This window comes from Panthera leo, chromosome B3 (genome assembly GCF_018350215.1).
Source record: "Panthera leo isolate Ple1 chromosome B3, P.leo_Ple1_pat1.1, whole genome shotgun sequence".
Taxonomy (NCBI): Eukaryota; Metazoa; Chordata; class Mammalia; order Carnivora; family Felidae; genus Panthera; species Panthera leo.
The window spans coordinates 102963918-102980704 of record NC_056684.1 but is presented as its reverse complement, the minus strand read 5'-3'; the positions used below and the strand labels follow the sequence as shown (position 1 = coordinate 102980704).

The window sequence follows — 16787 nt, the reverse complement described above, 5'->3', positions numbered from 1 at the left end:
CACCAACTTACAGCTACTGAATTGATTTAGAATCAAAAAATTAAATTCATCTTGCTGTTCTGATGTATACACAAAGTAAAACTCCCTTTCATGGTTATAGAATTTTTTAAAAGAACAAAAAACACACAAAACTAGAAATACATCACCATAATAAAGGACTGAGTGGAAGAAAATTTAATAAATTGGTATTAAAATTATCTTTGTTCAATGTTTCAAAACAAAAACACTTTCTCATTAAACAAAAATAAAGAGGCTATATTCTTTTAAAAGAAAGAGGAAAGAGCAACCAGAGTTAAAACTTCTTAAAACAAACAAACAAACAAACAAACCCACCAAACCCTGATCTTGTATCACAGCTCAAGTCAAACTATTCTCAGAATTAGTGTGGGTTGCCAAATTTTCAAAGTTATAGTGGCTTCAAGAGGAATTCATGTTGTCTAATCTCCCAGGCGTGGAAGGGGGCAGAGGCAGAAAGAAGGTCCTCCTGGGTGTTCACAAAAGTGAAAGCTGAGAAAAATTTGGTATGCAGGCCCCTAGCTGAAATGCAGGTATATGTTTTATTAGGAGAGGAAAACAACACATCGTATGTAACATTCGAAGGTTAGTATAAAATTAGTTCTCCCCCCAGACATTCAATTCTGTGAGATCATTACTGTTGTAGCAGGCTAATCAATTTTCAAAGTGAGAATACATTTTTTGTGTAACAGGTAGCTACATTTTCAACTGCTGCAAGCTATAAATGTGGATGTTGGTAGCTATTGTGCTTATTTTGACTTCATATCTGAAACTGAAATCGTGGGTTGCCTGCGTGGCTCAGTGGGTTGAGCGTTGGACTTCGGCTCAGGTCATGATCTCACAGCTCGGGAGTTCGAGCCCCACGTCAGGCTCAGTGCTGACAGCTTGGAGCCTGGAGCCCACTACCAATTCTTTGTCTCCATCTCTCTCTGTACCTTCCCCACTCACGCTCTGTCTCCCTCTCTCAAAAATAAACATTAAAAAAAGTGAAACAGTTAACTTAAAAAAAAGTTTGATAATTTACAAAAACTCAGATTTTTGTGTGATTAATACTGTAATGCATATTGAATAAGAGAATGAATATTTATACAACAGAATACTATACACCAAGAAACAAACCTACCCAATGTGGGATATTTCACTCACAAACACAATGCTAATGAAAGAAATAAAAAATATGCACACTACAGATCCAATTTATATAAAGTACAACAACAGAAATCAGTCTATGGTGTTAGGTTGTAATGGCAGGTAGCTGGTGTGGGCTAGGAGAGCGAGCTAGGGGAGGGGCATCTCTTCTGGGCACTGATGGTGCCATTTCTTGATCTGGGCACGGTTTAAATGGGTGTGTTCACTCTATGAAAATCCATCCAACTCTACACTTACGATGGGTGTACCCTAAAGAAAGTCTTCTTAAAAACAAAAAGCTAGGTAAGATCTGTTTACCACAACTTCCATTCTTCTGCATTTTACGGGAACCAATTTAACATCGGTTCCACCTTGCTCATTAAACATACATATCGATGGTATTTAGAAATTTAAAAATAGTATTCTTGGATTTAGGATACTAGATTGCAGAGTAAGATAATTTTTTAAGTGGGGGGGAAAAAAAAACCCCTGATATTCATGTTCATGTCAACCAGGTAATATGGAAAGATCTAAAAGGGGTTTCCAAATCTCAACTATCCACAGGAAACAAAGGTTTAACTCTATTTTGAAAAAATACAGAACTACTCCTTTGTTTGAAAAGCAAGGAATGAAATCAATGTTGGCAGTCTAAAGATTGCATGAGGAACCAAAACAGATTCAGGCCAGATACATTTTTCACAAAAGAATGGCTTATCAAAGTGTTCTAATTGTTAAGTACATTTTCCAGTAAGGAAATACACTGATTTTCAAAGTTAGTGGGGTTGATAATTCAAAAACTATTATTCATTAAGCCTTTGTTGCTGTGATCTAGAGAAAGCGACAAAGTTTACAGAGAAAACCTATATTCAAATCATGAAGCTGAAGTTTTAATTTTTAATCTGTCAGTACATTTTAAATAAAAGTTTTTTTTTTATATAATCAAACTGCCAATAACTTAGATGCTAGGTTTCATCATATCCTAAGCCCATTTATATCTTCTTATAACAGATAATTAATACTTTCTAGAGAAACCAATCACTAATATGAGCTCACATTAATCAATTGCTACCATGTACTAGCTGTATGTGATACGTTCCAAGTATTTCCCTTCATGAACCACTGCCTGGAGGCAGAATGCACTACCATTTGCAAATATGTGATGCCTCTCCCTGCCGAAGGATTATGCGTCCCAACCTTTGGACTCAGTCTGCTATGAGACATGCTTTAGCCAGAGAAATCCAAGTAGGTCACTTCCAGCTGGAAGTTTTAAGAGCTATATTCTCTTACCTCCCTCTACAATCTTTGAAACGGAAGTCAAGATGCACCCTCTGTCTGGATCCCTGATTTCCCATGGTGAACACTGCCTCTGTGCTAATCCACAATGGACAGGATGAATTAATAATAAGTATGCTGTGCTTCCATAAACCTACAGAGATTCGGGAGTTGGCTTTACAGGATAGCCTGGCCTATATTGACTGACACAAATCTGTTCTTCTAAAAAACTGGAGAGTGAACCACAGAAAACGGTTTTGCCCAAGTGAGTCTATAGGTAGTAAATGGGGCCAACTAGGAATTCAGGAAGCCTAAACCTCAAAGCCCACACTTTTCATTCTATTCGTGTTTTCATATTTTATAAAACTTAACAATTTCTTCCTAAAAGTCTCAAATATGGTATTCCTGAGATTGAAAGGAAGAAGATGAGAAATTAACATGAGCTTCTGTACAGAGGAAATTATCACATTATTTGTAATGAAGAAGATACAGAAACAATTTTCAATTTACCAAATGTGCCTGAAATATAAACTAACCCATGCATGTGCCTGTGGGTTTGCAGAATACCAACACATTAGTTATTGACCCATTACAACAACCAGCTGTCCCACCTACCCCTGCCCAAGGCAGGCCACAGCACCTAGCTACTCATTCAACAACCTGTGCTGGGCGCTGGGAATACAGACAAGAAAGACCACCCCTGTCTTCAAGGGACTTGCTTCCCAGCATGACAAGACACAGACAACTCTAATACAGCTCAGAGCACTGAGATACACACACACACACACACACGTTCACGCTTTTGAACTTCAAGAGTTCACAAAAGGGCTTTTCACTGAGACTAGGAGTGTCAGAGTTCCTAGTGGAAAGGACACGTGGGCCATGTTCTAGAGGATGGTGGGAGTCTATGTTAGTATTGAAGGCCGGAGCACATTCTAGGAAATGAGAACGTCAAAGGTGTGGGGGGCAAGGAAAACATGGCCACCTGGGGAATTTAACTTGAATGCCAGGCTAGAACACAGAGAAGACAGAGCTGGTCCTGAGGGCTCACCTGGAGGCAGAATAAGGAGAAAGAGCAAAGCAAGAACACACTTATCCATCAGAGAGCACCTGTGCCCAGGCTCCAACAAGCTCCCATTAACTCAACTTCAGTAAGACAAAACCAAAGCTTCCTGAAGCTTATTCACGCCTGTGACATGCGTGTGATCAATAAAGAACTTGTAAGGAGGTTTCTCTGTGAATTAGTCAGCAACATAGCACTTCAAAGAGGCTGACATACTTTTCACAAAAAGAAGAAAAAAGAGAAGGTCAACAGCACACTTTAACGTGAAAGGCAAAGACGTAACAGAAGAGGCCACCAGCAAATTGAAGTCACTCAATGATACCTCTGTGACCCTCCCTCCAAAGGTTAGGACTTCTTTCCAGCTACACAGAATTTACTTTGATGTACCTTATGCTACTTGCCATTCTAAGTACCACTTCAAACCAACCAGCTACTAAATGCAAGCCTTCATCATTGTGCCTTTTGTAGAGAGGGCTCTCTCTGCAGAGAACTGGATTCCAGACTGGACAGATTATCCTAACAGTGCCAGTAATCCTTGAGTTGACAAAGCAACTTCCACTTTTATTAATAAATATAGCATTCATTGCAGCATTCCTAGTTCAGAAATAAACGAGATTTTCCAAGCCACACTCCCAGGAGGTGAGAGACTCAGGGGCTTGGTTCCTGTCCTTCAGATCACTCTCCACCTGCTACCTGCAGCAACACACTCCTTATCCCGGATCCTGGGCACCACAGCTGGCTTCGTGACCTGAGGCCACTTTTACTGGGTTTCTCTGCACTTCAAGTCCCTCCTGTGTAAAATGGAGTCAGAGGGCATAAGGGTCTTTCCAACGTTCACTTTCCATGTTTTTAAAAAGAAAAGTTACAGCAAAAGATTCTCTCCCTCCATGGAAAGACAGGATGGGTATAAGTGCCTGAATCAGTCATAATTCCAGTAAGTCTGAGTAAAGGCATAATTGGAAGGACGAATGCAAGTATTCTCCCACACTGACATGTTAAAAGCAACTATTTAATAAACATGTGCTTTAAGGACAACACAAATTAAATCTGATTTTTCTAACTAATACATGAATCAAGTCAATAGTAAAATTATTATGGATCAGTAAAGCAGATAATTACACTGATAATTAAGTTATTGGGTGAAGTCAAGCTTTCCAACAAACCCCTCCAACACTCTGGATCCAAGAGAACTGAAGAAAGAAAAGAAAACAAAACCTCTTTTCCGCCACAGTTCCCTGATGGCTCCCCAGCCTTTCTTTCCCCCCAGTACAAAGTCAAGGGCTGCTCAGTAAAACAAGGTACTCTGTATTTAATTTCCCACAATGGGGGCGCCTGGATGGCTCAGCTGGTTAAGTGTCCCACTTTGGCTCAGGTCATGATCTCACGGTTTGGTTCCTGAGTTCGAGCCCCGCATCCGGCTCTGTGCTTAGAGCCTGGAGCCTGCTTCGGATTCTGTCTCCACCTGTCTGCCCGTCCCCTGCTTGTGCTCTTTCTCAAAACTAGATAAAACTTAAAAAAATTTAATTTCCCACAAGGGTATTGTAAGTTTTCTCGCACTGCTGTAACGAATTACCACAAGCTACAAACACAGATTTGTTTTCTCAGACATGCTGGTCTAGAGGCTTGCCTCGTTTCTCTGCCCAAGCCTGGAGAGGCCAAAATTCAAGGGGCCACTAGGGCTATGTTCCTCGGTGAGGTTCTAGGGAAGATGGTTTCCAGGGACATTTCAGGCTGTTAGCAGAATGGAGTTCCATGTGACTATAGGGCAGAGGTCCCCATTTCCCAACTGCTCCTACCAGAGCTATTCTCAGCTTCTAGAGGGGGGCCCACATTCCTTGGCTCACAGGCCCTGCCCCCGTCTTCAAAGAAAGGAATGTGGAGTCCTGCCTGTGCTTCAAACTCCCCAGCCCCTTCTTCCTGCACACTGCTGGCAGTCTTTGACCTTCGTCTTCCACCTTGAAGGACTATTGTGATTATCTTGGACTGTGGGGCAGGCCCAACGTAACCCCCTATTTTAAGTTCCCAGACTTCAATTCCATCTGCAAGGTCCCCTTTGCCATGTGAGAGAACACATTCTCAGCTCCCAGACATCAAGGCATGGACATCTTTGATGGGGAGGGAGCATTCTCTACCAACCAAATCATAAATACATAGAAGACAGAAATGTATCTTTTGCAAGAAAACAGTAATTCTGCCCACACCACACAGCGGAGATTTAGCCTAAATAGCCATGAACAGAAAAGACCGCAGCAATGACCTTGTGATGATTCTGAACAGACACAAAAAAGCCCATTTGTTGTTAGTGCTTGAAGTGATGAAAACGTATGTTAGGATTTGAGAAAACAAAAATGTTAGTGTCAAACTACAATAGCAGAAACCAAGAAAAATGTGATATTCTGAATCAACTTCAACTTTCTGGGATTATTCACTATGAATCACACCTCAAAGTTTAATTTTAAAAATACCATAAAATATCTTAAAACCCACCCTAAAGCCTCTCACACAAATCGGAATGGAGAAATGGTGATAATTATTCCCTTTCAGATCTTCAACCAGCACAGGTCAAACTGTCTAGTTTAAACACAGCAGTAGAGATGTCAACATGTAGGGGATTTGAAAGAAAATGTACTTAAATAAGAAAGTCTACTGTTTACTTTGTGTGCAGAAATCAAAGCTAAACCCAAAAAAGGGCAAAGAACAGCTCCCAAATTGCAATGGCAAAACCATCAAAAAGCTTAGAAAACCATAGAAGTATTGGTTACTCAAAATTTATAGAAATATAGCAGTTAAGGGGCTCCTGGGTGGCTCAGTCAGTTGAGGGTCCGACTTCAGCTCAGGTCATGGTCTTGCAGTTTGTGAGTTCAAGCCCTGCATCAGGCTCTGGGCTGACAGCTCCGAGCCTGGAGCCTGCTTCAGATTCCGTCTCTCTCTCTCTCTCTCTCTCTCTCGCTGCCCCTCCCTTGCTCACACTCTCTCTCCTTCTCAAAAATAAACGTTAAAAAATTTTATTTAAAAGAAATATAGCAGTTAATAATCAATTCTTGCTGTTAAAACTCAAACTATATAACACATAAAATGAGATAATCACCTAGATATATGTATAACAATTATTCATGTCAGGAGTGATAATATTTAACAATAGGATTTATAGTAAGTATGTAAGTCAAAAATTTTAAAACATTCCATGGTCTGAATAATATGAACTATATATGGTATAAAACTGTTCCCAAGTGATGCAAGCTGGAGTGCCAATCATTCAACAAACCATGCTAATAATGTATTTCCAAGTCATCTGTTAATTGTTAGAAATTACTGGTGTGATCCTTTATTTGATATAACTGTCACAACTAAGCCATGTCTGAGCTAGGATTCAATAGAACTAAACTCTTCCAATAACGTCCCCCATTTAATTGAAAGCCAACAAGTAAATAGAGTCTTGATATAGAGATATCTTCTATTGAACTAGTATCAATTAAGCTCAATTATTTTCCTAGCCCCAATACTGTAATTTTTAAGTGTTATTTTTTTAACGTTTATTCATTTTTGAAGGACAGAGAGAGACAGAGCACAAGCAGGGGTGGGGCAGAGAGAGAGGAGGACACAGAATCTGAGGCAGGCTCCAGGTTCTGAGCTGTCAGCACAGAGCCTGATATGGGGCTTGAACCCACGAACCGTGAGATCATGACCTGAGCCGAAGTCTGATGCTTAACTGACCGAGCCACCCAGGTGCCCCAACCAGTACTGTAATTTTTATGTTCACTATTTCTATTATTACCAACACCATGAAAACCACTTATTGGGCTGTCCTATTCAATTACTTAGCTTCATTTTACAAAATTTTGTTCACCTTCAATCTATGTGCTTTGAAAACATCAGTTGGTCAAACTCCAAAGATAACTGTTAATTATATTCTTCATATGTATCAAGTAAGTGTATTTTCATGTAACCTGGATAATTTAATAGTTCTTCTCTTAGAATTTTTTGATTTTAAGTTTGTTTCTCTAATATTCTCTGCTTCTCTATCACAGGCTTCTGTATTTGGTTTTATATATTCTATCACCTACTTGTCAAGTAAAAATATCCATTTTAATAACTGAAACTTTTTCTCTTCTAAAACCAAAGAAATAAGAATGGTTAGAATGCCATGTAATAAAGCCAAATCTCTAAAGTATTTAATCATCTAAATGCTATCCCACAGTTCCTATTAAAGCAAATATTCAGGTCTTTGATTTCCAAAGTGACTTTTGTGTCAATAATGCCACAAGCTGCCCATCTCACTGAAACCATGTTTCTTGAATGACAGTAAAGTTTAATATATTTCAGACTTGGCTCCTTCCCAGCTCCATGAAATCAAAAGTCATCACCTATCTTCAAAGTCTTGAACACCATATTTTAAGCAAATTTTTAAATCATTTCTATGTGAAATAGTTTGAGCCTTGTCAATAATGACTGGAATTTTACTGCCCTGATTTAGGAGTTTTACAAGAAGCTGTTCTCATCTAATTCATGTTTTGTAAGAATCAAGACCATAACTTTAAACTGCCATGGTACATTCAGGTAAGAGCTATTTTTTGAAGTCTCAACAAACACTAAATCAGAATATTATTTCAAACTATGAAGTATGTTGTTGGTATCTCAAATACTTTTTCCTTTCCTTTAACAATACTCTGATTTCTTTGAAGTTATTTCCATTTCTTTGAAACTTATGCTTATATTTTTCCAGTTCTGAGATACATTTGACATATAACATTAAGTTTAAGGCATACAATACGTGAATTTGATACCCTTATATATTGCAAAATGATGCAACCATATCCTTAGCTGATGCCTCCATCATGTCACATACTTACCATTTCTGTTTTGTGGTAAGAACAGTTAAGATCTACTCTTAGCAGCTTTCAAGTTTATAAAACAGTTTTATTAACTATAATCATCATGCTATACTTAAGATCCTCAAACCTTATTCAAATTATAACTGGAGGTGTGTAAGTGTTCATAGACTTTGACAAGCATCTCCCCATACCCTCAATCCCTTGGCCTCTGATCCCATCATTCCAGTCTGTTTCTATGAGTTCAGGTGTTTAGATTTGAGATCTATATATATATGATCGGTAGTATTGAGCTTTCTCTCTGACTTATTTACTTAGCATGATGTCCTCAAGGTCATTCTATGTTGTCGTAAATACAGGATGTCCTTTCTCATGGCTGAATGATATTACATTGTATATACATATACAGTTGGCCCTTCAACACAGGTTTGAACTGTGAGGTTCCACTTACAGAGATTCTTTCTCATATGGTAAAGTCCTGTACATGTAGTTTCTCTTCCTTAGGATTTTCTTAACGTTTTCTTTTCTCCAGTTTACTTCTAAGAATACAGTATATAGTACATATAACGTACAACCTAGCTGTTAATTGACTGTTTATGTTATCGGTACGACTTCCAGTCAACAGTAGGCTATCAGTATTTAGGAGGAGTGAAAAGTTATATGAAGGTTTTCAACTGTGTTGGTGGTGGTGGGGGTGGTTAGTACTCCTAACAGCCATGTTGTTCAAGGGTCAACTGTGTACCTTATCTTTACAAACCACTCGAACTGCTGACAGGCACTTAGGCTGATCCCATATTTGGGCTATTGTGAATAGTGCTGCAATGAACACGAGGGTGCAGGTATCTCTTGGAAACGCTGTTTTCGTTTCCTTTGGATACACACCCAGAAGTGGAATTGCTGGATCATATGGTAATTCTATTTTTAACATGAGAAACTTCCATATTGTTTTCCACAGTGGCTACACCAATCTACATTCCCACCAATGGGGGAATTTACATTCCCAGTGTGTGAGGGTTCCCTTTTCTTCACATCTTCACCAACACTTACCTCTCATCTTTAGGATATCCATTTTAACAGGCATAAGGTGATGTTTCATTGTGGTTTTGATTTGCATTTCCTTGAGCATTGGTGTCCTTGAGCACCATTTCATGTGGCTGTTGGCCATTTGGAGGTCTCCTCTGAAAAAAGGTCTATTCAAATGCTGTGCCCATTTTTTTTAATCAGTCTGTTTTGTTATCAAGTTGTAGGAGTTCCTTTGGATGTTAGACTTTGTATATTAACTCCTTATCAGATACAGGATTTGTAAATATTTTCTCCTACTCTTGAGATTGCTTCTCCATTTTGTTGACCATTTCCTTTGCTGTGCAGAGGCTTTTAGCATAGTGTAGTGCCACTCATTTATTTTTGCTTTTGTTGCCTTTGCTTTTAGTGTCAAGAAATTATCGCCAAGACCTAAGTCAAGGAGCTTATTCCCTATATTTTACTCTAGGATTTTATGGTTTTAAGTCTTATACTCAAGCCTTTAATCCACTTTGAGTTGATTTTTGTGTATGATATATGATAGGGGACCAGTTTCATTCTTTAGCATGTGGCTGTCCAGTTTTTCCAAAACATTTTATAGAAAAGACCAGCTTTCCCCCTTTAATTACTCTTGGCTCCTTTGTCACAAATAGACCATATATGTGTAGGTTTATTTCTGGACTCTATTCTGTTCCATTGACCTACATGTATGTTTTTATGGCAATACCATCCTGTTTTGATCACTATAAGGTTTGTGATATGGTTTGAAATCAGGAAGCATATCTCCAGCTTTGTTCTTCCTCCTCAAGATTGCCTTGGCTATTCAGGGTCTTGTGTGGTTCCATACAAATTGTTTATTCTACTTCTCTGAAAATTACTGTTGGAATTCTGATAGTACTGCTTTGGCTAGTATGGTCATCAATGTTAGCTTATGCTCATGGGTTAGAATTATTCTTTCCATTTGTGTCTTCAATTTCTTTCACCAACATTTTATAGTTTTCAGTGAACACATCTTTCACCTCCTTGGTTAAACCTATTCCTATTTTTTCTTCCTGATGCAACTGTAAATGAAATTGTTTTGATACCTGCATTTGTTACTGATTTTTGTATATTGATTCTATATATCGCAACTTTGCTGATTCATCTTCGTTCTAACAGTTTTTGGTGTAGTCTTCAGGGTTTTCTATGTATATATAATGTCATCTGCAAATAGATCATTTTACTTCTTCCTTCCCACTTTGGGAGACTATTTCTTTTCCTTGCCTAATTGCTCTGCCTAGGACTTCTAGTACAATATTCAATAAAAGGATCCTGAGTGGGCATCCTTGTCTTACTCCTGACCTTAGAGGAAAAGCTTTCAGTTTTTCAGTTGACTATGAGATTAGCTGTAGGCTTGCCACAAGTGACCTTTATTATGTTGAGGTACATTTCTCTGTAGCCAATTTGTTGCACATTTTTAGTCATAAATGGATGTTGATTTTTTGGTTTTTTTCCCCTTAATCTTTGAGATCATCCTGCAACTTTAATTTCCTATTGTTAACGTAGTTTATTTGCTGATTTGCAAAAGTTGAATCATTCATTCTTGCGTCCCAGGAATAAATCCCACTTGATCATGGTGCATGATCTTTTTACTGTACTGAATTCATTGACATTTTGAGAATTTTTACATCTGTGTTCATCAGGGATATTGCCGTGTAATTTTCTTCTCTTATAGTGTCTTTGGTTTTGGTATCAGGGTAATGCTGGCCTTGTAAAAGGGAGTTTGAAAGTATTCCCTCAATTTCTTGGAAGAATTTGAGAAGAATGGTTATAAAGTCCCCTTTAAATGTTTGGTAGAATTCAGCAGTGAAGTCATCTGGTCTTTACTTTCAATTAGCAATCAAACCCCTCCACAATCTCCTTAATAGTAACTGGCCTGTCCAGATGTTCTATTTCTTCAGGATTCTGTCTCAGGCTGTATTTCTAGGAATGTATCCATTTCTCCTATGTTGATCAATTTGTTGGCAAATATTTGTTCATGCTAATCTCTTATTATCCTTTTTATTTCTGGGGTAGCAATTGTAATGTCTTCCTAATTTTGAGTCATCATTTCTTGGGGAGTCTAAAGATCTATCTTTTCAAAACACTAGCTATTAGTTTGGTTGATCGTTTTTCTTTTTTCTATTTGTTTTGGCTCTGATCTTGGCTATTTCTTCCCTTCTACTGACTTTGGGCTTAGCTTGTTGTTCCATTTCTAGTTCACTGAGGTATAGGGTCAGGTTGCTTGTATTTATATTTTGTTAAAATAATTAAGCTGTATTCCCTTCTGTAAGTACACACTATTTTAGGTTTATATTCCTGTATAGTACACAAAGATATTCTAGGCTGCAGTGGATTACTAGTTTTTTTTTTCAGATTCAGAATGTTCACGTTGATGTGATCTAGAAGGATAAAACTTACCCACACCTTGTTGCTCCTGTACAATAAAATGAAATTCTTGAACTTATAAACATCAAAACACCAGACGCCACGAAACTCAAGAATAGTCCGTTAACAATGAAAGAACACAAAGTTAAAAAAAACAACCCACTAGTTAAAAGCTGCATTAAATAGTCTGAGGATAATGATACACAGATGACTCCTATGGCACAGATGTCTGCGGCTTCCTAATAATTGCACAGCAGAGAGATGCCACCCACAGCACCAAGACCCAGGCTGTACAGACAGGATTTCAAGAGCAGACCCCACTACAGCCTACAAAATTAGCTTGAACGAATGAGTTACACTGCAATTTATATTACCACTTCTCATATTACTGCTGTATTATTCATGGATACGGAAGAGTGTTAGTATCAACCAGGAGGGCCACTGCAGTGTGAACAACCCAAGAACAGTCCTGGCCGCAACAATCACATGAAATAGTTCTTCTTGCTTTAACACTGTCACTTGGAGACCTTTGATATTTTTCCATTCTGAAACATGCCAACTGGAACAAAATGATACTCTGTTACTTTTAAGAAGTAAAAATGCCCAAAACAGGAGATTTCAACAAAGCATAGCCTAGAAGGGAAAACCACGATGATGAGTTTTCCTCTGTAATGTTGCTAAATTTAAACCATGTTGCTACCAAAATAGTCACCATCACCATGACCCTATTTACCGATTAATTAAGAGCAAAACAGTTGTCCCACAACCTTAAAAGGAAATGAACAAAAATGGACTTAAATTCTTAGTCCTATTATATCATGTCCTCTACTTAAAAAAAAAAAAAAAAAAAAAAAAAAAAGAGGAAACAGTGAAGGGTGTTAAGTTTATTTATTGAGAGAGAGAGAGAGAGAGAGAGAGAGAGAGAGAGAGAGAGAGAGAGGCAGGCAGCAGAGAGGGAGGGAGACAGAGAATCCCAAGCAGGCTCCACATGGTCAGTGCAGAGCCTGACACGGTGCTAGAACTCACGAACCTGAGATCTGAGATCATGAGAACCTGAGCCAAAATGAAGAGTTGGATACTTCACCAACTGAGTCACCCAGGCACCCCTCAATGTTTCCTTTAACAAAAAACCCCAAATCTCTGTTCCAGATCTCTCTGCTCTCCTGGCTAACTCCTCCTAACCCCTCACCTCCAAGCTCAGGTGCCATGCCCTCAGAGGCCCTTCCCTGTCTACCCAATCCAAGCTCTTGCCCCCCCTCCCCCCGCCCACTGTCCTCACAGCTCCATCGTCTTTTCCTGCACTGCACTTCCCACAACATGCAGTTGGCATGTATTCACATGAGAACTTAGTGTCTGCCTCCTCACTAGACAATGTACTTCATGCAGACAAGGTTTGCACACTGCAGTATATCCAATACCTAGCATGATGCCTGGCCATAGAAAAGTGCTAGATAAATATTTTTTGAATAAATGAACAGTAAATAAATTGCTAAATGCCAAAAGCAAAACAAGACTTTCGGTTTTCTTTGAACACATTATATATTAGGTGAAGTATCTTGGAGTATTACTATTTCAAGAGCAAATACGCACACAAATAGAGATTACACAGAGATTACACAACAGTAGCACATATTTACCATCCTGATCTGACTTTGCTTGGACTGTGGCATGCGTGGAAGATGGAGACCCCATTCTCCAGCAGCCACTACCATCAACAAAAGGGTACATCCTGATACTCCACTGGGCTGTGGGGCAGAAGGAAGAAACAACATGGAATGTGAGCACTTGGCCTCTTGACTAACAATGGTAACACACCTACCCTTTAAGATCTCCTGTTTACAGCTCCAATCAAAGATGACCCTTTCACTGCCAGTATTGCACAATCAAATTTCAGGGCAGATAAACCACTACTGATTCAGGTCAAACAGCTTTTGTCAAGTTTACCACAGACCCTGGCATTCTGACAGGAAATGGGGTGAGCAAGAGGGAAGAAAACGCAATACAGGAGGGCCTGGGAAGGGCCCAGAGGCAAGGACTCACCAGGAGGGCTAACCGGCAGGTACCTGAGAAAGGAAATCCAGGGTAAAGTTGACACATAACTGGAAAAGCCAAGTAGACCAACAACCTTGACAAGAGTAAGGACAGGCTAAAGGGCTAGAGGTCTTGAGATCAGGTAAGAAAGCCTATTTATTCACAGGTAGAATGAACTGGAGGGTATGGTCACCTTCAAGTGACAATGGACTACAAAGTGCACCATATTAGTGGGAAAAGTGCAAGTGATGGTCAAATTGGAAGAGGTAAAATATTATGACCCATGGAGGCCAATGCATGGTTTAGCAAAGGTCAGGGAGAAACAGATGGGACTAGGTACTAAGTCAGTGGAATATGCAGAAGAGTGGACTGCAGGTCAGGGAGGTCAGGGGAAGCAGGGTAATCAGCAGCTTACATCAAAGTAGACTTAAGGAACAGACTAGGGGCGCCTGGGTGGGTCAGTCGGTTGAGCGTCCAACTTCGGCTCAGGTCATGATCTCGCAGTCTGAGTTCAAGCTCCACATCGGGCTCTGTGCTGACAGCTCGGGGCCTGGAGCCTGCTTTGGATTCTGTGTCTCCTTCCCTCTCTGCCCATCCCCCACTTGTGCTCTGTCTCTCACTCTGCCAAAAATAAGTAAACATTAAAAAAAAAAAAAAAGAACACACTGAAATGGAAACAGAAGGAAATCATTTTGAGTCCAATAAACTTGGAGAGATGGAAGAAAGGAAAAAGGCCATACCTGTGAAAAAACAGCATTCAGTTAAGGTGAGGCAGGAAGAGAAACATTTGAAGCAAAGGTTAAATATGTAAGAAACTTTGTCTAGGGGTCAACAGAGCAGGTGGGAGGAGAGGCAGGCACAGCTGACCAGAAATGAGAGTTTGAGAGGGAACAGGAGTGAGGAATTTGTGAGCAAGGTGCTAGGCTCAGGTAGGGCGGAATACGTTGCAGGAGGCCCTCATTGTACAGATACCAGGATGAGTAACATGCATATAAGCAAAAGGCAGTAAGGGCTAGGTGATCAGCTCAGTGTGTCTGATCTACTCATCTCCCTTAGTCATAGCTGACTGACCCTGGCCAGGCCTCTCAGATTCCCTTTCCTGACAATTAAAAACCTCTAAAAGAGACAGAAGGTAGCTGGAGACAAGTCACTTTACAACCCCCGTTAAACAAGACCCGCATTAACTCTTGTTCATACTCAGCAGAGCTGTCCCTATCCTAATCTTTAATAATTTCTCCAGTTTTGCTGTTTTGTTTTTTAAGCCACAATCATTTGTTGCTTATAACAGAAGTATCTTGTCTGATTCAGCATGGCTCCTGCCTATAGCCAACTCATTCATTTTATATATGAGGAAACAGAGGCTCTGAGAATGTATGATTTTCCCAGGTTACAAGACAAAGTTCCAATTTCCTCTTACTACTAGTAATGTAGACCATAAACACAGATTGAGACAGACAACTACCAAAAGATTCAGAATTTAAATAACTTCGGGTAAAATTCAGTTATAAAAAGTAAAACCTTTATGAAAAGTTAAACTGGAGCACATGGAGGTAGGAAGTGAATAAAGGAAAAGCCAGTGATCTTCCGATAGTAGCTACTGGAAGATCTATTACATATTCCAGCCATATTTCATATTCTATCATAACATGAAGCCTGAGGTGGCGCCTGGGTGGCTCAGTCGGTTAAGCGTCCGACTTTGGCTCAGGTCATGATCTCATAGTTCATGGGTTCGAGCCCCGCATTGGGCTCTGTGCTGACAGCTCAGAGCCTGGAGCCTGTTTCAGATTCTGTGTCTCCCTCTCTCTCTGCCCCTCCCCCACTCACACTCTGTCTCCGTCTCTAAAATAAACAATAAAAAATTTTTAAAAATGAAGCCTGAGTAATCAAAGATTTCTATACATTTTCTTAAGTATGTAAAGCCATGGTATCAATATAAAATCTAAGATTAAGGAAAGTAAAGTTACTGAGCTAGAGGAAGATCAACACACAGACAAATGGAAGGACCAGGTCTATAATATCAGAACTTTTTTGGCTTAAAAACTTTTGTCTTTAACAGTCTCTTATGGTTTGCCTCCCTCCCTGTTTTTATATTATTTTCCTCTGAAACACAAAGAACAAACTGAGGGTTGCTGGAGGGGAGGTAAGCAGGGGGATGGGCCTAAATGGGCAGTAAGGAAGGCACTTGTGATGAGCACTGGGTACTGTATGTAAGGGATGAATCACTGAATCTACTCCTGAAACCAATACTATACTGTATGTTAACTAATTTGAATGTAAACAAATGAGTTAGAAAAAAAACTTTGGTCTTGGTATCCTCCAAATATTTTTGTACTATCAAATACTTCTCATACTCATTAGCCTTCCAAGATTCTGTTATTTCACTTCCTCCTTTTCTCAGCATCTTTGTAAATCTGACTTCTTTTGTTTTCCTTATCAAGTGTCCTTCCCTTCATAAAACTTACTTTATTTCCCCTTCTCTAGCCAAGTTTGGCTGCTAAATAGTTATCTTTCCTGTTTTCCTAGTTGTTTCATATTTTCAGATCTAGCCATTCCCTCATTAATACAAGACAATCTTAACTGGTACATTCTAGCAAACTTTTTTCATGGCACTGCTTCAGAAACTCCTTCAGCAACAGGAGGTCTTTTAATAAAAAACATTAACAAAGGTCACCTGTTTCTAAGACTGAGTGTCAAAACCACACGTACTTCCACGAAGCTTTTCGAGTCTCTGACCCACGGGTTTTCAGTAAAAATGGCAATCAAGTCGTATTTATTCCAGATGGTCCAAACCATCTGGATAAATATTATGTATTATGTATGTATTATGTAAAATGTATTAGCCAATATGTATTATTGATAAATAATGTATTAGCCAATGCACCATATAGAAATTTCAGGTAAATCCAATTTTTCTAGAAAAAGAAACTATATTACACATTAAATAATTGAATTAAAAGAAAAAACTGTCCTATCTAAACAAGTAGAATATATTACCCAGAATGGAAACTCAGGTTTCTCCCCAT

The 16787-nt window shown here is 39.2% G+C and overlaps 1 protein-coding gene across 1 annotated transcript in view; it reads right to left on the bottom strand.

Annotated features, from left to right (window-relative positions):
- PELI2 (pellino E3 ubiquitin protein ligase family member 2) overlaps positions 1-16787 on the bottom strand; it is a 195663-nt gene that overhangs the window by 123169 nt on the left and 55707 nt on the right. The gene's annotated exons all lie outside the window — the stretch shown is intronic.